The following is a 27367-nucleotide window of genomic DNA, read 5'->3' on the forward strand; positions in this document are numbered from 1 at the left end:
AAGGGCATCAGTTCAAGGAGAATTATTTAAAAACCACCGCTGTGCAAGGTGCTGGCACATAAACTTAGCTTTTCATACTGGGAATTTGAACAATGAACAATTTTTGCAAACTATTATATTTTGGTGTCTCTAATTAACAGCTAATTAAATGCCAATTTCATTGCACATTTAATTTTTCAAATTTATCAGAATTTCCCCAAATCCATGTAACTGCTTATATTGAATATAAGCATCAACTCAGGTATATACATACATATTCCTATGCTGTAGATATTTTACTACTTAAGACGCAAAGACGATTTTTTTTTTTTTTTTGAGACGGAGTCTCACTGTCTCCAAGGCTGGAGTGCAGTGGCACAATCTTGGCTTATCACAAGCTCCACCTCCCAGGTTCAAGCGATTCTCCTGCCTCAGCCTCCTCAGTAGCTGTGATTACAGGTGTGCACCACCACACCCGCTAATTTTTGTATTTTTAGTAGAAACAAGGTTTCACCATGTTGGCTAGGCTGGTCTCGAACTCTGGACCTCAGCTGATCCGCCTGCCTCGGCCTCCCAAAGTGCTGGGATTATAGGCGTGAGCCACCGTGCCTGCCTGGAAAGATGATTTTAAAAAGGATCTTGTAAACCACAGTGTGTAAATGAAGATATACATAGCTTATGAATACATGAATATATGAAGTCTGCAGAAAAGGTACCAGATATAAATATCAGTCTTCCCATGTGCCATAATCCCATTTCTACTGATGACCATATTATTTTTTAATCAAAGTAAAAAGGTGTGTATGTGTGTGGTCTAAAATTCCAGGGTAAGTGAGCAACATAACAGAACTTTTGATTAGGAATAAAAGGGACGGGGTCTTGGGTCTGGTGGCTGACACCTGTAATCCCAACACTTTGGAAGGCCAAGGTGGGAGGACTGTTTGAGCACAGGAGTTTGAGACCAGCCTGGGCAACATGGTGACACCCTGTCTCTACAAAAAATTTTAAAAATTTGGCCAGGTGCAGTGGCTCATGCCTGTAATCCCAGCACTTTGGGAGGGCGAGGCGAGCAGATGACTTGAGGCCAGGAGTTTGAGACCAACCTGCCCAACATGGTGAAACCCTGCCTCTACCAAAAAATACAAAAATTAGCCGGGCATGGTGGCAGGCACCCGTAGTCCCTGCTGCTTGGGAGGCTGAGGCAGGAGAATCACTTGAACCTGGGAGGTGGAGGCTGCAGTGAGCCAAGATTGCACCACTGCACTCCAGCCTGGGTGACAGAGGAGACCCTGCCTCAAAAAAAAAAAAAAGTAAAAATAAAAAAAATAAAAATTAGCCAGCCTAGTGGTGTGTGCCTCTAGTCCCAGCTACTTCAGAGGCTGAGGTGGGAGGATCACTTGAGCCTGGGAGGTCAAGGCTGCAGTGAGTCATGTTTGCCCCACTGCACTCCAGCCTGGGCAACACAGCAAGACCCTGTCTCAAAAATTAATAGATAAAATAAAAGGCACAGTGGCATTCTGCTGTCCTATTGATGAACTATGTCCCAGGTCTCCCAGCTCACTTCCCACCATTCCACCAATGTACCTTCACTCCTGCAACACCAAATTACATTGCTTGCGTTTCTTCTAAATTGACATGCCTCCAATACCTTCCTCAAATGCTTCCCTCTGCTTGAAATGCAAAACAGTGCTTGCCTTCCTCCAGACCTGGCATGCCTCCAAGGCCTTCCTCAAATGGTGCCTTCCCCAGTGCTAGTCACCTGGCCTACTTACCGCACATGTTTGAACTACTACTGGCTTAGTACTGCCTGCCACTAAGAAGAAAGCTCTCCACAAAATGCTGGCTGAATAAGTGAAATGTCTCAGGGACAGCTTATCATCACTGTCATAATCAATATATTAATGTTAAGGGCAGGGTAAGGTGGTTCACGCCTGTAATCCCAGCACTTTGGGAGGCCAAGGCAGCCGGATTGCTTGAGTCCAAGAGTTCGAGACCTGACTGGGCAACATGGAAAAACCCCTTCTCTACAAAAAATACAAAAATTAACCGGCATGGTGGTGTGTGCCTGTCGTCCCAGCTACCCCAGAGGCTGAGGTGGGAGGATCACTTGAGTCTGGAAGGCTCAAGCCGATTGTGATACTGCATCCCAGCCTGGGCAACAGAGTGAGACCCTGTCTCAAAAACAAACAAAACAAAACAAAACAAAAACTGTTGAAATAAACAGGTGCCAAGTTACTAAGAGATCCACTTTATTTTATTTTATTTTTTTTGAGATGGAGTCTCACTCTGTCGCCAGGCTGGAGTGCAGTGGTGCGATCTCTGCTCATTGCAACCTCTGCTGCCTGGGTTCAAGTGATTCTCCTGCCTCAGCCTCCCAAGTAGCTGGAACTACAGGTGTGCACCACCACGCCCCGCTAATTTTTGTATTTTTAGGAGAGATGGGGTTTCACCATGTCGGCAAGAGATCCACTTTTAAAGAACAATGCTCATGTGGTGATTCACACCTGTAATCCCAGCACTTTGGGAGGCTGAGGCGGGCAGATCACCTGAAGTCAGGAGTTTGAGACCAGCCTGGCTAACATGGAGAAACCCTGTCTCTACTAAAAATACAAAAATTAGCCAGGCGTGGTGGTGCACGCCTATAGTCCCAGCTACTCAGGAAGCTGAGGCAGGAGAATTGCTTGAACCCAGGAGGCAGAGGTTGCAGTGAGCATAGACTGCGCCACTGCACTCCCAGCCTGGGTGACAGAACAACACTCCATCTCAAGAAAGAGAACAATGCTAACAATATGAGGGGGAAGAAAGGCTATAGTCATTTGGAAACATTATGAGTGTCAGGACAGTTGGAGAACCTTATAAGAAAGTGTGCAGGCCAGGCTCGGTGGCTCACACCTGTAATCCTCACATTTTGGGAAGCTGAGGCAGGTGGATCACTTGAGATCAGGAGTTCAAGACCAGCCTGGTCAACATGGTGAAACCCGTCTCTACTAAAAATACAAAAATTAGCAGGGTATGGTGGCAGATGCCTATAATCCCAGCTGTTCGGGAGGGTGAGGCAAGAGAATTGCCTGAACCTGGGAGGCAGAGATTGCAGTGAGCCGAGATCGCACAACTGCACTCCAGCCTGGGCAACAGAGTGAGCCTCCAGATTAAAAAAAAAGCAAAACAAAAAAAGTGTGCATAGACATTACAAGACTGCTTACTGTATCTAATGCAAAACACCGTGATAGAGAAATTAGATAGGTTATGTAAAAACAAGAGGGAACACTCAGTTCTGGGGTTGAAGATTTATATGGTCAGAGAAGGGGAAATTGTGCAAAAGCACAATCCACTGAGCTTTGCACAGGAAAGATCTTATCAGGGAACCCCGTGTTTAGTCAGGCTGTAACTCAGCTTCGCCTTAGTAATATTTTATGGATCTGTTTCCTCAAGGATAACAGCATGACACAAACAGATAACATAACCCTGCATGATCCAGGGAAGGCTAACAGAGTGAGGTGTTGGTATTATCAGTCTGTCATGCTTTTTAAAAAACACTTCAGAGTCTGCTTTGGTTATTTTACGTTTTCTGACAGGTTATTTCTTCAAAATGCCTGTCACCATTTTCAAATTCAATAAAAGCGTATTAAAGAGTGTCTTGCTTTTCGGAAGGAACGTAGCCGGCAGAAGTAATAAATGGGAGGTGGGAATTCAGAGGCATTGGTTGGGTCTGTACCAGTCACTCTGCTGTTCATAACGCAACGATGCACTCAAGGCCTGTGTGTTACCAACGTATTTCCTACTTGTTAACTCTGAGTCTTGAGAAGAGCCAGCTTTTTAAGTCAGCTGGCAGCTGGGCTTGTCAAACTGAGCAATCCCTTTCTGATTTAAACCCAATTGTAGGATGCATAGTCATCTTTGGTAGTTGGGAACTACTGTAAAGTTTTCAAGACTTAATTGGAATTGAAGTGGTTCCAGCCACTCTGCTCACTAGCAGCCTAAGAACCTGTGCCTGTCCCTGGAGGAGGAAAGCAGTAGGAGGTAAGGAAACACATGTCCCTTCCGGCTTCCTAGGGGAGTAAGTAAGCAACAGGCTGTCCAAGGGCTGTCTGAGGGGCTCTGACAATGTGAAGACCCTGCCTTAGCCATTCAGAGATGGCAACATCCTCCCGACCTCAAACACAAAGGGTAGCCTCTTCCTCTATAGAGGTAATCCAATATTCCCCATCCTGCAGATGACTTGGCAGGAACCATGCACGAAGGATTCTCCAAAGCTCCTCTTCCCATCTTCGTAGAAATGACAGTTTACTGCAAAAGCACGAGGAAGTCCACATATTCTCTAACATGATGAGATTTGGCCAACAAAATAATTTTTTAAATGTCTCAAATTTGTAAGAACAGTAGAAGACTGCCAAAAATACTCCTGCACGTGGCAGGAGCTGAAGGGTCTTTGTTTTTTCCCTCTTAAGGGTACTCTTAAAGATCAAGGACCCTCAGATTCTGCAAATCCACGTAAATACATACACAGATATCCTTTCACCAATATGCCCTGCTAGAGGCATTTGGGTGTTGTAAATAATCTCACAACAAAATAGAGATGATCATTGACATGGCATGCCAACCAAGACATCCCGCAATGATTATCCATCTTACTCTTCCTGGGCAGCCTTATATGGTGGTGAGAGACAGGTTTTGGGTTCCAAAAGGCAGATAATTAAATCCTTGCTATCTGGATTATTCACTCACTTGGGCACAGTTCACTTCAACTGACTTTGGGCTAAATACCTCTCAGAGCCTGTAAAATGGGAATAATAATATTTTTATTTTTATTTCATTTATTTTATTATTTATTTATTTATTTATTTGAGATGATGTCTCACTCTATCGCCCTGGCTAGAGTATAGTGGTGAGATCTTGGCTCACAGCAACCTCCACTTCCTGGGTTCAAGCGATTCTTCTGCCTCAGCCTCCCAAGTAGCTGGGACCACTGGCATGCATTACTGCACCCAGCTAATTTTTCGATTTTTCAGGAGAGATGGGGTTTCACCATGTTGACTAGGCTGGTCTCGAACTCCTGACCTCAAATGATCCACCCACCTTAGCCTCCCAAAGTGCTGGGATTATAGGCATGAGACACTGTACCCGGCCCAGGAATAATAATATTATCTCTTGAAAACATTCGTAGGTTTAAATTATGTGACCACTTTTATCTCATTTTCCAGTTTTCTTTTCTTTTTTTCTTTTTCCTTTTTTTTTTTTAAGACAGAGTCTTGCTCTGTTGCCCAGGCTGGAGTGCAGTGGCACCATCTCGGCTCACTGCAACCTCCACCTCTCGGGTTCAAGCAAGTTTCCTGCCTCAGCTTCCTGAGTAGCTGGGATTACAGGTGTGTGCCACCACACCTGGCTAATTTTTGGATTTTTAGTAGAGATGGGGTTTCACTATGTTGGTCAGGCTGGTCTCGAACTCCTGACTTCATGATCCACCCACCTCGGCCTCCCAAAGTGCTAGGGTTACAGGTGTGAGTCACCGTGCCCAGCCTCCAGTTTTATTTTTTTCATGGCATTTATTACTGTCTGAAATGACCTAAGTGCTTGTTTATTTTCTGTCGCTTGCTCCTCCTTCCCCAACGTAAGCTCCTTGACAGCAGGAACCGGGACTGCTGCCTTTGTTCGGTGTTGTTCCCCCATTAAGTGGGACAGTGCTTGTACATTGTAACTGCTCAGTAAATATTTATGGAATGAATAAAGGTGAAATGAATGCATTTGTAAAGCACATAACAGGGCAGGGATTGTTGGTTTTTTCCCCTCTGAAAGGTTTAGGTTTACCTCTGCATTGGTTGTAGCAGTATAGTATGGAAATGACCTGGACTGCAACATGGCACAGGCAATGGAATTCAACAGCATCCTCTTTATTCAGGCCAGGAAGACCTTTTCTAGATTCTTCAACATCTTACAAAGAAGGCTTTCTGAGCTATTATCATCTGCACGGCCTGGATAAGAATTCGGCTTTTGGTTCAAGGTCACCTGTTGGTTAGTTGGCTTTCTCATCGTGGGTCCATTTCTGAAGCTGTTTTGCCCTCTTGTGTCATCCTGGATGTCCTGGATAAAATTCTCCAGTTGTGGTGATGGTCATTCAATAGGTGGCAGTCTCTCCCAGAACACTGTCATTCTTCATAGCCCAGATGTCATACCTGATAAATCATTAGACTATAGTCAGGTGAATAGCAGAGCAACAGCTACAACATAGTCATGCTGATTATTTTGTAACATTTCTTTCCCTCCCATACACCAGATCCCACTCCCTACTCTCATTTTCTTACCTCTTTTAGAATTTGACCAATGTTCCATTACCTTGTACTTACAGAAGACATGTTGACCCTTTTCCTAAGATGAATGAGGAACAGAAGGGAGATATTCATTCAAATTTCTGTGCTTGGAGTCAATTTTGATGATTTCCTTCATTCATCCACTTATTCATTTATTTGTGAAACTTTTACTGTGGCCAGCATATATCTTTTTGTCATTTAGTTTTCTTTTTTCTTTTCTTTTTTTTTTTTTGAGACAGAATCTTGCTCTGTCACCCAGGCTGGAGTGCAGTGGCGCGATCTCAGCTCACTGCAACCTCAGCCTTTCGGGTTCAAGCAATTCTCCTGCCTCAGCCTCCCGAGTAGCTGGGACTACAGGTGTGCGCCACCATGCCTGGCTAATTTTTTGTATTCTTAGCAGAGATGGGGTTTCACCATGCTAGCCAGGCTGGTCTCAAACTCCTGACCTTGTGATCCGCCCGCCTTGGCCACCCAAAGTGCTGGGATTAGAGGCGTGAGCCACTGCACCTGGCCTGTTTACTGATACAATAGTTACACATATTCTGGAGGTACATGTGATATTTTAATGTATATAATGCACATGTATATAATATGTGAAGATCAAATTAGAGTAATTGGGATACCCGTCACCTCAAATATTTCTCTTTTCTTCCAATACCTCTCTTAGTGGTAAGAACAGACTTGTTTTGGGGAAGGGTAGATTAGAAATGGGAACCAAGGTTTGAAGCTTGGATCTGCTACTCATTGACTTTGGCAAATTTCTTAACCTCTCAGAGCCACAGTTCCTCATCTGTGGAAAGGGAATGATAATATTAATAGTGCTTATTGCTGACTCTACAGAAATAAATAAATAAATAATAAAACAAAGATAATAGTACTTATAAGATTGTTTCAAGGATTAAATGATTATTTATAACATACAGTAATATTAAATTAGGATTTATTCAATACTAGCTATCTAATACTTTGATAATGACTTGCTTAATTTTTCAAATGGACATAGCAGTATTTCTTATATTGGACATAAATATATTGCATATTTTCCCCCATTTTAACATCTCTGAAATCAGAATGGGATGTCATAATTTGGCAACATTTTTTCTCTCTCAGTGATACACATAATAGTTATTCATCTTAAAACTGATAACATATTGGGTTTGATGAAATATTGCAATTACAAATAACATCTTTTGGGCAGGCACAGTGGCTCATGCCTGTAATCCCAGCACTTGGGGAGGCTGAGGTGGGTGGATCACCTGAGGACAGGAGTTCGAGACCAGCCTAGCCAACAGGGTGAAACTCTGTCTCTACTAAAAATACAAAAAATTAGCCAGGCGTGGTTGCAGGTGTCTGTGATCCCAGCTACTTGGGAGGTTGAGGCAGGAGAATGGCTTTAACCCGGGAGGTGGAGGTTGCAGTGAGCCGAGATCACGCCACTGCACTCCAGCCTGGGAGACAGAGTGAGACTTCATCTCAAAATAAATAAATAAATAAATAACATATTTCCCTTTTTACTGGTCCCTTCGTATCAGGTTCCAGGTGTGCTCAAATTTTGCTAATTGAGAGAGAGAGAGCGAGAGAGAGATAATTATTTGCACCTGAGTAGATGACTGCCTGGACTGGAATAAAGGGAAAAAGGCCCCCCAGAGGGTCTGAGTAGAGCTTGGAGGCCTCAGGAGAGTGGGTTTCAATCTATCTTCAGTCCCATCTCCTCTGGAAATGGCACACACACAGTCTCATCAGTGACAGTTCCACCAATAAGGAGGTGCAGGGAAGGAAAGAGCCTTCCAGAATGAAGCTTGGTTACTCCTATGATTGTGTTCTGGTGAAGGCTGGGCTTAAACTGAGAACTGGATGGCCTTTCAGGAAGGATCTTCTCAAGCCCTGGGTTAAGGGCACAAGTAGAGGGGCTGGGCCTGGTACCCCACAAGGCAGGCCAAAGTCACTGCCACGATAAGCTCTGTGAACAAACAGCATTCTCAGGTTCCACACAGTCATCAGCTCACAGTAAGTGCTGTATGGAATGTCACATGTCAGTATTTGTGAGTGTGTGTGTAGTATGTGTTTCTGTCTTGTTTTTGCTTTGGGACAGGGTCTTGATATGCCACCCAGGCTGGAGTGCAGTGATATGATCACCGCCCACTGAAACCTCAAACTCCTGGGCTCAAGGGATCCTCCCACCTCAGCCTCTCAAGCAGCTGAAACTACTGGTGCACACCACCATGCCCAGTTAATTTTTAATTTTTTTGTGGAGATGGGGTCTCACTGTGTTGCCAGGCTGGTTTTGAAATCCTGGGCTCAAGAGATCCTCCCACCTTGGCCCCCCAAAGTGCTGGAATTATAGGCTTGAGCCACCATGCCCAGCCCTGTGTGTATGTTTTTATGTCTTCAACTTAGGTTTTTTTTTCTGTGTAATCTATCCAGCTTAGACGCATTCCCCTGAAGTTCCACTGAAACCCCTCGTCACTAGGCAACTGTACTTGAAGATGCTCCAAGTGCTAACAAGACTCTTCAAGACACTCAGATGATCCATATTCTCTGGACTTCAGTACTCCCAAGATGCCCCCAAGTTTGTTGGGGATACTTCTAACACCCTCCTTCTGTTCATTGAAGCACCCCCTCCTAGTCTACTCCATTTATCTTGAAATATTCTCCCAGCCTTTGGCCCACCCAGAATCTGTTAATCACCCCTCACCATCATTTAATAATTTATTTATTGAGTGCTTCTTGTGTTCCTCTGTATATTCTGGGTAGACAATGATGAATAGGACCAGTCTCTGTCCTGGGAATGCAGTCATATTCTCCTTCCAATTCCCCAGAGACCTCCACACATGTTGTCTGATCTAAGCCTTTAACTGGCCATGGAGATGGGCATCTTGCCTCATGCTTTGCAGATGAAGAAACTGAGTGGAAGAAGGCTAAATGACTTTCTGCAGGGAAATGGCAAAGCCAGGCTATTGTTGGGTTGGCTACGTGGTGACTGCCCTCAGGAGCCTGCCCTCCAGCTGCTCAGACTCCGCAGCTCACTTACTTTAGGCCTCAGAAGCTTCACTTAAACATCAAGTGAAGAGTTGATGTCCTGTGGCAGCCTTCAGGAATCTCTGAGACCCTCATCTGCATCTACCAGAGAAGCACTCACCAGCAGAGTTGTGGGCTTGCTTCATTTCCCCCCACTTCTTTTTTTTTTTTGCCTTAGCTGTGGGTAGTTGGGGTTGGGAAAGCCAGTCCATCAGTAAATACCTGCTGAGCAGCAGGCACTGTGCTAGGCTCTGGGAAGTCACCTTGAACTCACCTTCCGTATAGGTGGGAGGATATCAACACCAAAAATTCTTTGAACAAGAAATTCTAATAGAGACCCTTTGGAATATGCTCATGTTTTTAACACAGAGACACAGTGGGCAGTAGTGTTTATATTTGTTTTTCTATTCTGAATCGTTCTATTTTTACAGTTAGGCTTCTGTCCAAGCCCAAGGTCTAGGTGGAAGCCCCTTTGGAGCTAGGGCTCGAGGCCACAGCTGAAGGGCCCTGAGGGTGCACGGCCCCAGGGGTGGAAGGGGGTTGGAACCTCAGACAAACACCCGGGCCACACTGTGGTGCTTTCCTCACCCCCAGGTGTCTGCTGAGTCACTGGCCACCCCACCCTCCCTCCAAGGGGCAGGGGGAGCTCCTTTTTAAAGTAGCTATTGTCTGCACTGGCAAAAACTGCCAGTGCTGAAAGCCCCAAAGAGGTTTGCTTCTTACAGAGTTGATTTTAAGCAGAAAAACAGGGGTTCTGATCAGAAAATATATTATCCTTACTTAGTTTTCAAATCTTTAGAGGAAGGAAGGTGCGGATCAGGAGACACCACACGATTGTATCTTACATTTGGGGTGGTATTTCCCATTTTTCAGGTTGGAATGAGTGGGTTCATTGACTCCGTAGACCTGCCTGCCCCAAAAGGAGTGGGTTCTCCACTCTCCCTTCTTCTTCCTTACTATTTGTATTCTGCTGTTTATATCTAGTAATCACTAGGCAAGTAATCTTGGGAAAGTGTTTTAACTACATGGCCTTGCTTTCCCCGTCCATAAAGCGTGGAGAATAACACTGCCCAACTCAAACGGCTGTGCTGAGCGTGGAATGAAGTAATTCACCTCTTTGTAAACTGTGAGACTCTAAACAAAAGTTAATTGTCTTCACTCTACTTATTTATTCTTTTATGGTGTCATTTGCTTCCAAACTCTCCCCAAGCATTTTATTTGGTAGCAGAGTGCCTGGCCCTGTGGAGGGCTTCATGCATGAAGACCGTGACTCCTAGTGGGGTCAAAGCATTAAACTAACACCTTAGTGGTGCAGGGATTTATCCTCATCTCCAGTGAAGAAACACTGGATGCTAGTGGAGGAAAGGAAGTGTCCTCCATAGAGGAGAAGAATGAGGGTGGGGGAAAAGTTCCCCTTTCAGATGCTTTTCCTTCTCCACCCCACCCCACCCCATAGTGTTCCCTCATTCTCAGCCTCCCCCACACTCGTCCCCACCCTACCCTGATTCCCTATTCTCCGATCACAAACCCTCAACTCTCAAGATAACATACCGTTGAGATGAAAATGGTTGATATGGCTGGGAGCTGTAAAATGAGAGCACTAGATTCAACTCTGGAGAGAACACGTAGTGTGACACTTTCATTTTACAGAGAGGCAGCAAAAGGGGCTGATGCATGACTTCTGCCAGTGTTTTACATTTTGAAAAGACAAGGAAGAATTCGATGTGAAGGTGTAATTAGAGTTTGGGATTTGGGTGTTCTAGGCTGGAGAGAGTGGCTGGGGTGTGGGGTCCCGTGCCCTCCCTTCTCCCCACCTCTCCACCGAGCTGAGATCTTATCTATCCAGGAGACTCTTTGGAAATGGAATTCTTCAGGGCTTTTATCTCTGTCCTTCTACCTCCCTTTAAAACATACAGCATTGCTTTCATGTTTGAACAATAAGATAATTCAGTTAAAACAGAGCTACAATTCTTGTCTCACTCAACTGCCCCCATAAAAAGCAACTAAAATATCCAAGACTTTGCTCAAATAGAATCTGTCTTTGGAGACTTCCCCCACTATTTCCTGACAGACAGTGGTCATAGCTCCTGTATCTGCTTCCACACTTACCTGTGGTATCTCCCCTTCTAGACTTGGGCCCAAAGCCTCTTGGCATAAGAGGCTCATTGCATGTACCTGGCACATCCTGAACTCTCAATACAGTAGGATGAATCAATCAAAGTAGTGGATGAGTAACAATTAGCAATCCTGAGTTTAATCTTGAGATGCTGCATATGGAAAGCTCTTTTCTTGAGACAGAGTCTCAAAATGTGGAGATGATGTTTTTCTTCCATATCAGGATGAGGAAACATTTATGTTGCCTACTTTAGTTTCTAAAGAGCTTTCCAGGCCGGGTGCAGTGGCTCACACCTGTAATCTCAGCACTTTGGGAAGTTGGTGTGTGCCCAGGACGGAGTGCAGTGGCGTGATCTTGGCTCACTGCAACCTCTGCCTCCTGGGTTCAAGTGATTTTCCTGCCTCAGTTTCCCAGGTAGCTGGGACTACAGGCATGTGCCACCATGCTCAGCTAATTTTTGCATTTTTAATAGAGATGGGGTTTTACCATGTTGGCCAGGCTGGTCTCAAACTCTTGACCTCAAGTGATCCGTCTGCCTCAGCCTCCCAAAATGCTGGGATTACAGGCATGAGCCACTGCGCCCAGCCTGGAAAGCTCTTTAGAAACTAAAGTAGGTGGACCAGGCGCGGTGGCTCATGCCTGTAATCCCAGCACTTTGGGAGGCCGAGGTGTGCGGATCACGAGGTCAGGAGATGGAGACCATCCTAGCTAACATGGTGAAACCCTGTCTCCACTAAAAATACAAAAAATTAGCCGGGTGCGGTGGCACGCACCTGTAGTCTCAGCTACCCGGGAGGCTGAGGCAAGAGAATCACTTGAACCTGGGAGGCAGAGGCTGCAGTGAGCCGAGATTGCACCACTACACTCCAGCCTGGGTGACAGAGCGAGACTTCGTCTCAAAAAAAAAAAAAAAGAAAAAAAGCAACTAAAGTAGGCAACATAAATGTTTCTTCACCCTGATATAGAAGGAAAACACCTATCTCCAACCAACAGAAGCATAAAGATTTCCCTCCCAAAGATCCGGCTGGTTCACTCAACATGTATTTCAGGCTGCCTGCGAGGCACAGGAATAAGTCATCACTACAAGGCACAGGAATAAGTCGTCCCTAAGAAAGCTGCCTTCTTCAGCTGGATGTGGTGGCTTAATGCCTGTAATCCCAACATCTTCGGACGCCGAGGCGGGTGGATCACTTTAGTTCAGGATTTCAAGTCCAGCCTGGCCGACATGGTGAAACCCCACCTCTACTAAAAATACAAAAAATTAGCCGGGCGTGGTGGTGTACGCCTGTAATCCCAGCTCGGGAGGCTGAGGCAGGAGAATCGCTTGAACCTGGGAGGTAGAGGTTGCATTGGGCCGAGATTGTGCCACTGCACTCCAGCCTGAGCAACAGAGTGAAACTCTGTCTAAAAAAAAAAAAAAGAAAAAAAAGAAAAGAAAAAAGAAAGCTGCCTTCTTCAAGGCCTTCTCTTCCCTCATTCTTGGTCACCCTCAGAACATCTTCTCTTCCAGTTCTCCTGTTCTTGAGTGATGAATACAGTGTCTCATTTATTAGCTTAGAGACCAATAGAAAACTATACTCTCTACCTTTTCAGAAAGACTGGGGAAACTGGTCTTTTTTTGCCCTGCTCAGAGACCAGGCATCTGAGGTTTGCCTACTGTTTGGGAGAGGAACACAGGGATACTGAGGACGCAGAGGAGAGAATGGCTAAGCCCCTCAGCTCTGCCCTGCAGTGGCCCCTGGCCCCAGGTGCTGCTGGCCCTACCACTCCTTCACCAAGTCACTCCACTCTTGACGCTGCACCCCTCCCCCCCAGCAGTCTGCAAACCAATTTAGTTAAAAGTGCCCAAAGTGGAAAGAAGGCAGCCAAATGCCACAATCATCCCTTTTCCTAGTATTATTTGGTTCGGGTGAGGTCAGGTGTAGCAAGTAGTCAGTTGTGAGGCAAGATTTAGGGAGCACAGGAAGGCTCAGGCTCAAAAATAAATTCCACATGAATGCCTGAACAGTTGGTGACTAATTCATCCCTTTATTCACTAAACAAATATTTATCCAGTACTCCTCAGACAACCCCTCCCCCAACTAAATAGAAATGGTGTCTGTCCTCAAGTTGATCACAATGCAGCAGAAAATTCTAATTTAAATGTAATTCACCCAATGCCAGGTGGGGCTCCTGGAATCATAGGAAGAGCTCTGTTTTGGAGCCTGGGTTGTTGACCTTAAAGTCCAGCCTTCCAAATCCAGCTGATGACCTGAGACAAGTTACTTAACTTGTTACAACCTGTTTTCTCATATGTCTAAAAGCTGTGATGATAGTAATAGCTTACCCTTTGTTGTAAGAGTTTTACAAACACATGTGACTCAGGAGCAGTACTGAGAGCTTCTAGTAAGAAGTCAACAAAGTATTATGGGAGTACAAAGGTAGTAACAATTTACCTCTCCCTCCAGGCACTGAGAGGGTGGCATCTGAAATGGATCTTGAAGGACACGTAGGAATTGGCCAGGTGGAAAAGACAGGAGTAAATATCAGGCAAAGGGAACAGTATATGCAAACTACTGAAGCGAGAAACAGCATAATGTTTTTTGTTTTTTTTGAGGCAGGGTCTCACTCTGTTGCCCAGGCTGGAGTACAGTGGCACAATCACAGCTCACTGCAGCCTTGACCTCCCTGGGCTCAGGTAATTCTCCCACCTCAGCCTCCCGAGTAGCTGGGACTACAGACACACACCACCATGCCCAGCTAATTTTTGTGCTTCTTGTAGAGACGGGTTTCACATAATGTATTCTTAGAACTGGAGAGATTTGGTCTTGAAATGACAAGAAATGTTGAAGGGTGAGGGGAATTCATTGCCTTGCTGTCCCTGTTCCCTATGTAGCCTCAAAGCTCACTCCTCCACTCCTTCACTTGCAAATTCTGGCCGGCCTTCCTTCCTTCCTTCCTCTCTCTCTCTTTCTTCCTTCCTTTCTTTCTTTTTTTCCCAAGGTACTTACTATATAATATCAATTTAATGGAAATGTACTTATTTTGTTGATAGTCCTCAGCACCCTCATCCTCCTTCCCCCACCTCCATACATAGATGGGAAACAGTTCCCAGAGGACAGGAATTTTTGTCTGTTTTCTTTACTGACATATTCCCAATGACTCACACACTGCCTGGCACAGAACAAAACAAGTCATTTAATTCATTCAACACATATATGGTGCCTACCAAGCACTGGCTTGCCACTGGGGCTCCAATGTTGAACAAGATGGGGTCCTGAAGTGTTAGGACCTCCTGAGGAGTCCCCTGGCCATTCTCTGAAGGCTTTATTTAGAAAGACCCCTCCCGCAGGAGCTTTGGCTGTTTCTTTAGTCTTTCTTTGCCCACTCCCTAAATACTTGCAAAATGTAAATCCTTAAAAAAAAAAAGTAAATCTTTATGGGGTTGAGCCTACTTCCAGTAAGTCTCTTCCCTTTGTGGGTTTCCTGTGTGTCTGGTGCTGGGGGAGGTGACTTTGGGAGTCCCATGAGACTGCCAGGTGCCTGGGGGAGAAGATGTTGAAAGGACAGGGTAGGGGTTCAGGAATGGAGGCGCCCAGAGACAAGTAGCCTCTTTCACAACCAGGCCTGGGGCTGTTCCTGTGATTGGGTGTCTCAGCCAAGAATGTCCCCAGAATTCCAAGTCATTTTTAGATGCAGCTTTCTTCTCCTGTGTTCAATAGCCTTCACTAAAGAAGGTTTAAGAGAAGGGAGTTTTCGTGGGTAGCTGTGCTCTGGGGCCTGAGAAAAGGGGAAAGAGGATCAGATCTTTCTTTGGTGTTTTTTATTTTTGTTTTATGAAATATCACAAAATACATAAAAGAATAATTAACAGCATAACAACTCATTTGCCAGTTAAATATCCATTTACTTAGTTTTTGAAAACAAATGCTGGCTGGGTGTGGCAGCTCACGCCTGTAATTCAACACTTTGGGAGGCTGAGGTGAGCAGATCACATGAGCTTAGGAGTTCGAGACTGGCCTGGGCAACATAGTGAAATCCCATCTCTACAAAAATACAAAAATTAGCTAGGTGCAGTGGTGCATGCCAGTAGTCCCAGCTACTCAGGAGGCTACGGCAAGAGACAGAGGTTGCAGTGAGCCAAAGTCATGCCACTGCACGCTAGCCTGGGTGACAAGACAGAAACTCTGTCTCAAAGAAAAAAAAAAGAAGAAGAAAAGAAAGAAAAGGGGCTGGGCACAGTGGCTTACGCCAATGATCCCAGCACTTTGGGAGGCCAAGGCAGACAGATCACTTGAGGTCAGGAGTTCAAGACCAGCCTGGCCAACATGGTGAAACCCTGTCTCTACTGAAAATACAAAAGCATTAGCCGGATGTGGTGGCACACAGCTGTAATCCCAACTACTCGGGAGGCTGAGGCAGGAGAATCGCTTGAACCCGGGAGGTGGAGGTTGCAGTGATCTGAGATCGCGCCACTACATTCCAGCCTGGGGGACAGAGTAAGACTCTGTCTCAAAAAGAAAAAGAAAGAAAGAAAGAAAGAATTAATTCTAACATTGTGCTTTACTTGCCTTTTTAAAGCTTTTAAAGCAATAAATAATTATACAACTTAACAAGAAATAACACCAAGAAAAATGTTAGAAGACAAGCCACAAACTATAGAGAGATATTTGCATGCTTATGACAGATAAAAGAATTACCATCCAGAATATATAAATAACTCTGAGTTGATACAGGATTTTTCTCGACCCCTTCATCAGACTTTCAACAGGGGCGTGGCCACCTTGGGCACCTGCAGGAGCAGGCTCTGTGCAGGCCCTGTTGTGTTGCCCAGTAGGAGGTGCCTGTGACCCCCAAAGCTCCGGAGGGCATGTTACAATGCTCTCTTAGCTTCACCATCTGTGAACAGTGGTGTGTTATCAGCTCAGTGAGCCCCTTGCCTCACCACGTCCACGTGAGATGGCTGCCCTCTGCCAGTGGGGGCAAAAGGCCGGTATGACAGCCTTTTTTTGGTACCCGCACTCAGGGGGTCCCAAACTCTTGTCTGCATCCAGGAAGAATAGGGTCGCATGGACACTTGAAGAATGGTGGAGGTGAAAAATTTTATTTAGTGATGGAAATGGCTTTCAGTGGAGAGGGGGCGGGACGGGCAGGTAATCCTCCCTGAAGTCCAGCCATCTCCAGCCAGCTCTTCCCTGAAGTCAAGCTGTCTCTCTGAAGTCAAGTCACCTCTCTCCAGTCAAGCTGCTTCTCCCCATCTACTGACTGAGTCTGGGGTCTTTACAGGCACAGGATGGCGGGTGGGGTGGGTTGTAAGTAGTTTTGGAAAAGGCAACATTTTCAGTGGAGAGAGGAGCTGGAGAGGGGGTGTGTGAAAAGGCACACACCACCACACTCAGCTAATTTTTGTATTTTTAATAAAGATGGGGTTTCACCATGTTGACCAAGCTGCCTAGAATTTATCTGCCTCTTGTGTCTATCAAGATCAATAAGAAAGAGGAAAACCATTCTTGTTGCTTTGTAGCAACCACAAATTTGGAGGAGTCTCTGAGCCTTCCCCTTCCCTCTCCTCTCCTCTCACTCCCTCTCTGCTGCTCCCAACAGAAATTCACAGTTAGGGAGATGTGAGGGACATGCTCAGGGAAGAAGAGTCTTGAAGAGAACCTCCCCCGGTTTTTTTTCCTCCTTGCCCTGCTTCCAATCCTCCTCTAACAAAACTCAAACAAGATGAGAAAAGGTACATTGGTGATCTTAAATACCTCTCCTTTTTTCTCTTTTCCCATCTGTTTTCTAACAGGAAAAAACATGCTCGGTATATCTTTTTTTTTTTTTTTTTTTTTTTTTTTGAGACAGAGTCTCGCTCTGTTGCCCAGGCTGGAGTGCAGTGGCATGATCTCAGCTCACTGAAACCTCCACCTCCTGGGTTCAAGTGATCCTCCTGCCTCAGCCTTCCAAGTAGCTGGGATTGCAGGCACACACCACCATACTCAGCTAATTTTTGTATTTTTAGTAGAGATGGGGTTTCACCATGTTGACCAAGCTGGTCTCAAATTCCTGGCCTCAAGTGATCTGCCTGCCTCGGCCTCCTAAAGTGCTGGGATTACAGGGATGAGCCACCACACCTGACCTTGGTTTTTCTTTTATGTGACCATGTGAAGGAGAAGGGGCCTTAATATTTATTGCAAACATTTTCTTTAACTTCTCAACCTTCATGAGGGAGGCATCAGTATTTCCATTGTACTAGTGAAAAATCTAAGCCCAGAAGGATTAATTAAATTTTGAAGATCACACAGGTAGCAAGCAGAGAAATAACATTTGAACCCACAACTGTAGGATTTCAAAGCTCAAGCTTTTCCTCCTAAACCACAAATCTAAGCTCATGATTGCACTTCAACTTCCAGAAGTGAGTGTGAGGCTTGGAGCAGTGGCTCACGCCTGTAATTGCAGCATTTTGGGAGGCCAAGGTGGGAGGACCGCTTATGTCCAGGAGTTCAAGACCAGCCTGAGCAACACAGTGAGACCTCGTCTCTGTGTTATAAGAGCTACTAAAAAATTAGCTGGGTGTGGTGGCATGCACTTGCTAGTCCCAGCTACTCAGGAGGCTGAGGTGGGAGGATCACCTGAGCTCGGATGTCGAGGCTGCAGTGAGCTGTGATCATGCCACTGCCCTCCAGCCTGGGTGACAGAGTGAGACATCTCAAAACAAACAAACAAGAGAAACCTTTAGGGACTGATGAAGCTACTGGATGCTGAGAAGCCACCAGTTCTAATTGAAGTGCAGAGAAATCTGTTCTTTTTCTTTTCTGATGCTGTACCTGTAGCCCTCCTAGCTAGTGGTCACGTGAGACAGTGTTTAAGCGCAGGCTTAGGAGTTTTGCAGAGTCCAAATTCAAATTCCTGCTTTGCTTCCTAGCAGCTGTGTAATCTTAAACAGTTTGCTTAGCCTTTCTAAGTCTCCTATTTGCAAAGTGGGTCTGATAGCTAGGTTATGGGGCTGTTGAAAGCTTATTTTTTATTTTTATTTTATTATTATTTTTATTGTATTATTATTTTTATTGTTTGAGTCTCACTTTGTTGCCCAGGCTGGAGTGCAGTGGCACAATCTTGGCTCACTGCAACCTCCACCTTCCAGGTTCAAGCAATTCTCCTGCCTCAGCCTCCCAAATAGCTGGGATTACAGGTGCCTGCCACCACACCTGGCTAATTTTTTTTTTTTTCCAGGAGAGACAGGCTTTTACCATGTTGACCAGGCTGGTCTCGAACTCCTGACCTCAAGTAATCCACCCACCTCAGCCTCCCAAATTGCAAGTTTAAATAAGATAATGTATGCAGTTCTCAGCCCAGGGACTGGCATGTAGTAAACCCTGATGGCTGTTCTTATTTTATAGGATTATTATTTGGCAGATAGGAATTATTCGATGGCAGAAGTTCATTGATTTATTCAACAACTAGTTATTGAACACCATCTATGTCAACAGCCATCATTTTTGGGCCCTTAGTGCACAGGAGTGAATAGAACGACCCAGATTTCTGCTCTCCTGGGGCTGAATTCTGGAGCAGGGAGACAGACAATAGGCACATTAAATAAGTCAATTACATGGTATATTGAAATGTGGTATGTGTCCTGGGGAAAAAAAATAAAGAGAGGTTTAGGGGACTATCCAAGTCCCATATTTCATTATGAACCCTAATCTAATCTGAAATAGTATCAATGAATGCTGACCCTGGTAGTAGATTTGGTTGGAAACTGATGCTGGTCTTGAAGCATGACTTTTTTTTTTTTGAGACAGTCTTGCTCCCAAAGTGCTGAGATTACAGGCTTGAGCCACCACGCATGGCCTATGTGTTGTATTTTAACTTTTGAGATTTTCTTGAGATTTGTCTGGGTTATTAGTGATTTTTTTTTTTTTTTTTTTTTTTTTTGAGACAGAGTCTCACTCTGTCGCCCAGGCTGGAGTGCACTGGCTTGATCTCGGCTCACTGCAAGCTCCGCCTCCCGGGTTCACGCCATTCTCCTGCCTCAGACTCCCAAGTATCTGGGACTACAGGCACCTGCCACCATGCCCGGCTAATTTTTTGTATTTTTATAGTAAAGACAGGGTTTCACCGTGTTAGCCAGGATGGTCTCGATCTCCTGACCTCGTGATCCACCCGCCTCGGCATCCCAAAGTGCTGGGATTACAGGCGTGAGCCACCGCGCCCAGTCCCGTGTTATTAGTTATAAATCTAGTTTATTAGTACTCTTCTCTAAAAGTGACCAGTTGGATTTCTGACCCCTGAGACACATTTGGAAGGCTACCAAGATATATTATTCCACACTGTGTTTCTCTGATGGATTCTTCAGCTCATTTGTCAAATTGTCAACTCTCTGAGATCAAAATGCCAGTAAATTAGGTAAAATTTGCTGAGATGGAAACAAGAGCTACTTGAAGAAACTGAATAACAAACAAAGCTATTTAAGAACTAGGTAAGAGAAGTGGGGAACAGTTTACTTCTTTATATAATTTTTTTTCTCTTTTGAAAAAAATTTCTTCTTCCCTTAAAAAAACCTATAAAATATCTGTATAGTTTTTTGTTTATTTTTATTCTTTTGTTTTTTGTTTTTTGAGACAGGGTCTTGCTCTGTCACCCAGGCTGGAGTGCAGTGGCACAATATGGCTCACTGTAGCCTCAAACTCCTGGACTCAAGGGATCCTCCCACCTCAGCCTCCTGAATACCTGGAACTACAGGCATGCACCACCACACAGGGCTAAATTTTTTTATTTTAATTGTTATAGGGATAGGGTCTGCCTATGTTGTTGCTCAGGCTGGTCTGGAACTCCTGGGCTCTAATGATCCATCCACCTCAGCCTCTCAAAGTGCTAGGATTACAGGTACTCGCCACCATGTCCAACTATCTTCATGGAATTTTTTACCTCAATCTCCTGGACTTTTTTTTCTCCTCCCCATCACTGCAGAAGCAAAGAGTATTTCAAATATTTCCACCATAAGTTTGTCAAGTTCTAGAACTTCACAAAAATAGAATCACATGGCATGTGCTTTTTGGTGGTATGCTTCTTTCACTCAGCATGTTTTTGAGATTCCTTTGTGTTGTTGCATGTGTCAGAGTTCACTTCTTTTTATTGCTGTGTAACATTTTATTTGTAAATAGAGCGCAGTTTGTTACTATACCCTCCTGTTGATGAAAATGTGGATTGTTTCTAGTTTTTAACTATTATGAATATCACTGTATGAACATTCATGTATACGTGTTTATGTGGACATATCTTTTCATTTCACTGGGATAATTACCTAGGAGTAGGATTACTGGGCCATATGCTAAATGTATGTTTAACTATAAGGTACTCCAACTGTTGTACAAGTGGCTGTCCCCTTTTGCATTCCCACTAGCAATGAATAAGAGTTCTAGTGGCTCCACATCTTTGTCAACACTTGGTATTGTCAGTCTTTTTAATTTGTATCCATTCTTGTCCATATATAGTGGCATATCACTGTTTTTGTTTTTTTTTTTTTTTTTGAGATGGAGTCTTATTCTGTTGCCCAGGCTGGAGTATAGTGGTGCAGCTTTGATCTCCTGGTCCACCTCAGCCTTCAAGTAGCTGAGACCACAGGCATGCGCACCACCATGCTCAGCTAAATTACTTTTTCCCCACTAAAAACTTTTTATTAGTTAAAACGAATTTTAGGCTGGGCATGGTGGCTCATGCCTGTAATCTCAACACTTTGGGGAGCCAACGCAGGAGGACTGTTTGAGTCCATGAGTTTGAGACCAGCCTGGAGACTTAGTGAAAGCCATCTCTACAAAAAAAATGTAAAAAGTAGCTGTGTGTGGTGGTGCATGCCTGTGGTCCCAGCTACTCAGGAGGCTGAAGTTAGAGGATCTCTTGAGCCCAGGGGGTCGAGGCTTCAGTAAGCTGTGATCATGCCACTTACAAAACTTTTAAACCTAGTCTCAAAAAAACTTAAAAATTCAAACATTTTAAAAACTAAGTTTAAAAGTTTTATAATGGCTGGGCATGGTGGCTCACACCTGTAATCCCAATACTTTCAGAGGCTGGGGTGGATCACTTGAGCCCAGGGGTTGGAGGCTTTGAGCCCAGCCACATCTTTTTCTTTTCTTTTTTTTTTTTTTTGGAATTAACAGTCTTTACTGGGCTCAGACCAGGAGTCCGTGGGTCTTGAGGACCTCTGTGTGTTTGTCAATTTTCTTCTCCACGTTCTTAGCCTGTTTCCGTAGCCTCATGAGCTGTTTCTTCTTCCAGTAGAGGATCAGGGCCTTTTCCTTCCTTTTCTCCAGGGTAGCTGTCACTGCCTGGTACTTCCAGCCAACCTCGTGCGCCAGGCGCCCCAGATAGGCAAACTTTCTTGTCGGCTTCAGACGCACGACCTTGAGGGCAGCAGGAACCACCATCCGCTTTTTCTTGTCGTAGGGCGGTGGGATGCCGTCAAACACCTGGAGGCGGTCCAGGGCGGCCTGGCCCCGCTTGGTCTTGTGGGGCAGCATGCCTCGCACCGTCCACCAGAAGATGCAGCTGGGGGTCCGGAAGTGGCAGGGGCCTCGCGAAGGGTTGGTGTTCATCCGCTTGCAGAGGAAAGCCAGGTACTTCAACTTATTTCTGTAGAAATTGCCGGAAATGTTGATGCCCTCGCAGCGTACGACCACCACCTTCCAGCCCAACATTACCTGCTTAGCCATGATGGCCTCCAGGCGGCCCAGAAGATGGCCTCGACCATCGGACCGGGACCTGCACCTCCGCCATCTTTGGCAGCCGCCTGGGAAAGCACATCTTTTTATTTTTCTAATCGTTAACAGATAAGTACCACAGGCACTGGTACTAGTAACAATAGCTAATACTTCTATGACATGTGTTGTCACTTAAAAATAGTATTAAGGCAAAAAATTAGCCCGGCGTGGTGGCGGGCGCCTGTAGTCCCAGCTGCTCGGGAGGCTGAGGCAGGAGAATGACGTGAACCCGGGAGGCGGAGCTTGCAGTGAGCCAAGATCACGCCACTGCACTTCAGCCTAGGCGACAAAGCAAGACTCCGTCTCAAAAAAAAAAAAAAAAAAAAAAATTGTATTAAGGGCCCGGCCCAGTAGCTCATGCCTGTAATCCCAGTACTTTGGGAGGTTGAGGTAGGTGGATCAGCTGAGGTCAGGATTTTGAGACCAGTCTGGCCAACATGGTGAAATCCTGTCTCTACTAAAAATACAAAATTAGTCCAGATGCGGTGGCTCATGTCTGTAATCCCAGCACTTTGGGAAGAGGAGGCGGGCGGATCGCCTGAAGTCAGGATTTCGAGACCTGCCTGGCCAACATGGTGAAACCCCATCTCTACTAAAAATACAAAAACTAGCCAGGCATGGTGGCAGTCGCCTGTAATCCCAGCTACTTGGGAGGCCAAGGCAGGAGAATCGCTTGAACCCAGGAGGCAGAGGTTGCAGTGAGCCGAGATCGTACCACTGCACTCCAGCGTGAGCAACAGAGTGAAACTCCATCTCAAAAAAAAAAAAAAAAAAAAAAAATTAGTCAGGCATGGTGGCGTATGCCTGTAATCCCAAATTCTTGGGAGGCTGAGGCAGGAGAATCGCTTGAATCCGAGAGGCAGAGGTTGCGGTGAGCCGAGATCGTGCCAATGCCCTCCAGCCTGGGCAACAAGAGTGAAACTCCGTCTCAAAAAAAAAAAAAAAAAAAAAATATATATATATATATATAGTATTTAGTTATTTAATTGTTCCAACAATTTCATGAAGGAGGAATTCTTATCCCCATCTTATAGAAGAGGAATCTGAGCTCCAGAGAAGGTATGTAATTTGCCCCAAATAATACACATAGTAACTAGCTGAGCTAAGATACATACTCAGTTTGTCTCCAGAGCTTGTATACTTTACCAAAATGCTAAATCAACCCAGCAAGTGACTTTTTTGCACACTATCTGTATTATTTTAAGTTAATATTTTTCTATTAAGTGGTGTGGTAAAGGATCTTGTTTTTCTTTTAGTAAATTTAAAGAAAAAATTAGGCTGGGCCCGGTGGCTCAGGCCAAATGTGGTGGCTCATGCCTGTAATCCCAACACTTTGGAAGGCTGAGGTGGGAGGATTGCTGAAGGCCAGGAGTATGAGACCAGCCTGGGCAATATGTTGAGACCCCGTCTCTACAAAAACCAACATATATGTATATATATAATACATATGTTGTTCAGGCTGGTCTCGAAGTCCTGGACTCAAGTGAACCTTCTTCTTTAGCCTCCCGAGTAGCTGGGATTATAGGCATGCCTCCATGTCCAGCTATGTAAGAGATCTTAAAAAGCATGGGAGCAGAGCCAGGGCCCTAGCCTTGGAGGCTCAAGTGTTTGCCATTCCCCCATGCTGCCTCCCAGCACTTGGATGCTTCCTCAGTTTGGACAGTGCCACCCTTTGGCATCTGCAGATAGGGGAGTCCCCAGGATGATTCCTACAGGTAGCAATTGTGCTTCCAGGGAACTGCATCCCATTCTTTTGCCTCTCTGCATCACTCACCAAATCATATCCCTAACATTTTTTTTTAAATTTCTTTTTAGCGACAGGATCCAGCTCTGTTGCCCAGGCTGGAGTGCAGTGAGTTGATCACAGCCCACTGCAGTCTTGAACTCCTCTGCTCAAGCAATCCTCCAGCCTCAGCCTCCAGAATAGCTAGGACTATAGATGTGTACCACCATGCCCAGCTAATTAAAACCTTTTTTTTTTTTTTTTTGTAGATACAGGATCTCGTTATGTTGCTCTGACTGGTCTCAAAATCCTCGCCTCAAGTGATCCTCCTGCCTTGGTTTCCCAAAGGGCTGGGATTACAGCCATGTGCCACCATGCCCAGCCCTGATCATGCCTTTACTAATACACCCAATTCTCAACTACCTGTCATGGCAGGAATATAATCTGTTAAATTTAGCCAATGGTCTCCTCCTGGTACACCCAAATTTACTGAACCCTACCGTGGAAACCATATGTTAGACTCCATAAGAACATACACAATATATATAATAGCTGCTGTCATCTAAAAGTACTATCATCAACTAACATTTACTAAATCTCTAAAAAGTTTCAGTGTAGACCAAATTTTACACACACAATTGGCCCCAATGCCTGCTTTGCCCCTCCTTCTGGGAACTTTTTTTTCTTTAGTATTATTATTGTTTTAATTTATCTGGAGAGACAGGGTCTCACTATGTTGCCCACGCTGGCTTTGAACTCCTGCGCTGAAGTAATCCTCACACCTCAGCCTGCCAAAGTGCTCGGATTACAGGTGTAAGCTACTGAATCCAGCCTTCTTTTTTTTAAATGTCTTTTTTTTCTGAAAAGAATGCTATCTTTTATTTTCCTTTATATATTTAATAAGTGTATTCGGTGGTTTCTTGTCCAAAATGATTGTATTATGATAAAAAAGAAGAGAGCATTTATGTAGACTCAGGGATCTTGACTTCTAGGTCCTCCTTGTTGCTTATCAGCTGAGTGACCTTCAGCAAGTGAGTTAAACTCTCTGAGCCTCTTTGCAAATCTGTAAAGGACAAATAATGATTGTATCCACATTGAGTTGTTGTGGAAATCAAATGAGAAAACAAAATGCTTTGAAAATTCTAAACTTGGCCAGGCACAGCGGCTCACACCTGTAATCCCAGCACTTTGAAGGTCAAGATGAGAGGATCGCTTGAGCCCAGGAGTTCGAGACCAGCCTGGGCAACATAGTGAGACTCCATCTTAAAAAAGAAGAGAGAACATTCTAATCTTTTTGAGAGCTATAAAAGAAAGAACTTGGGGCTGGGCATGGTGGCTCACACCTTTAGTCCCAGCACTTTGAGAGGCCAAAGTGGGCAAATTGCTTGAGCCCAAGAGTTTGAGACCAGCCTGGGCAACATGGCAAAACCCTGTCTCTACAAAAAATACAAAACAGGCCAGGCACGGTGGCTCACACCTGTAATCCCAGCACTTTGGGAGGCTGAGGTGCGTGGATCACGAGGTCAGGAGTTCAAGACCAGCCTGGCCAATATGGTGAAACCCCGTCTCTACTAAAAATACAAAAATTAGCCGGGCGTGGTGGCACGCATCTGTAGTCCCAGCTGCTCGGGAGGGTGAGGCAGGAGAATTGCTTGAACCTGGGAGGCAGAGGTTGCAGTGAGCTGAAATCACGCCACTGCACTCCAGCCTGGCTGAGAGAACAAGACTCCATCTCAAAAAAAAAATAGCCAGGCGTGGTGGCACTCACCTGTAGTCCCAGCTACTCAAGAGGCTGAGGTAGGAGGCTCGCTTGAGCCTGGGAGGCTGAGGCTGCATGAGCCAAAATCATACTACTGCACTCTAGCCTGGTGACAGAGTGAGACCCTGTAAGAAAGGGGCCGGGCGTGTTGGCTCATGCCTGTAATCCCAACACTTTGGAAGTCTGAGCCAGGAGGATTGCTTGAGCCTAGGAAGGAGTTCAAGACCATCCTGGGTGACATAGTGAGACTGCGTCTCAAAAAAAAAAAAATAATTGGCTGGGCACAGTGGCTCACACCTATAATCCCAGCACTTTGGGAGGCCAAGGCGGGTAGATTGCCCTGAGGTCAGGACTTTGAGACCAGCCTGACCAACATGGAGAACCCCCATCTCTACTAAAAATACAAAATTAGCCTGGTGTGGTGGCGCATGCCTATAATCCCAGCTACTTGGGAGGTCGAGGCAGGAGAATCGCTTGAACCTGGGAGGCAGAGGTTGCGGTGAGCCAAGATCATGCCACTGCACTCCAGCCTGGGCAACAGAGCGAGACTCCGTCTCAAAAAAAAAAAAAAAAAATTAATTAATTAAATAAATAAGAGGGGGGAAAAAAACGAACTTGAGCTTCAGAGTCAAAAGGTCCGGATTCTTGGCTTCACTGAGCATGTGAGAAGTCAGTGATGACAAAGCCACATGGAGGAGCTGGAGGTTGGGGAGGCTAACACAGCTAAGAGGGCCCAGATCCTGACCCCAGGCCTGGCCCTGTGTTCATTCACATTCTTTCTTCAGCAAAATCACAAGTTAATACAAGTCATGGCCCTCCTTAAATAATCAAACCAAAATTGTCAAATGGTCAGATTTCAGAGATTTACACAGAGGAGGCGTTGATTGGCAGGAAGAGAGCGTTCTTGAAGACAGATATGATAATTCAATTGTCTCATTCATTCATCCCTCAGCCAACTTTCACTGACTGCAGTGTTAGCTGCTAGGCATTATTTCCGATGCTGGGGATATAGAAAAAAGAGGGTTAATGGTGCTTCTAAAAATGTTTCCTGGTGGGGAGGAGACTTGAAGTTAGGGACATGGTTGGCAAATCCTGGCTGACGGGGTGGAGGAATCTTGTCTTGGGGAGGGTTGATAGAGATCAGGAACAAGGAAAGGGGAGGCCCTCAAGCATCCCTCCAAAAAGACCCAATTTCCGTCATTAAGAGTGTGTTATTTAGTGTGGGAGACAGAAATAGAAACCAAGAATGACAATAAGAATGATAGTTGTGGCCAGGCGCAGTGGCTCACGCCTGTAATCCCAGCACTTTGGGAGGCCAAGGCGGGCAGATCACCTGAGGTTGGGAATTTGAGACCTGCCTGATCAACATGGAGAAACCCTGTCTCTACTAAAATTACAAAATTGGCTGGGAGTGGTGGCACATGCCTATAATCCCAGCTACTCGGGAGGCTGAGGCAGGAGAATCGCTTGAACCTGGGAGGCAGAGGTTGCAATGAGATGAGATCGCGCCATTGCACTCTAGCCTGGGCAACAAGAGCGAAACTCCGTCTCAAAAAAATAAAAAATAAAAAAGTGTGATAGTTGTATGAAGGAGATAGACACATAGTGATCTGAAAACACACACGAAACATCAAATAGGAAGGGATGCCAAGATAGGGAAGAGCATTGCAGCCTAGGGGGAAACGCGGAAATGCATGATTTGTTAGAAGTTAGTCTGTGCATTCAGTATTCCTTTCCTGTTTT

At 45.2% G+C, this 27367-nt stretch overlaps 1 pseudogene; it reads right to left on the minus strand.

Annotated features, from left to right (window-relative positions):
* Positions 1–21505: 21505 nt before the first annotated feature.
* On the minus strand, positions 21506–22158 carry LOC100459167 (large ribosomal subunit protein uL13-like; annotated as a pseudogene).
* Between the last annotated feature and the right edge of the window lie 5209 nt (positions 22159–27367).

Source organism: Pongo abelii, chromosome 7, assembly GCF_028885655.2.
Source record: "Pongo abelii isolate AG06213 chromosome 7, NHGRI_mPonAbe1-v2.0_pri, whole genome shotgun sequence".
Classification (NCBI taxonomy): domain Eukaryota; kingdom Metazoa; phylum Chordata; class Mammalia; order Primates; family Hominidae; genus Pongo; species Pongo abelii.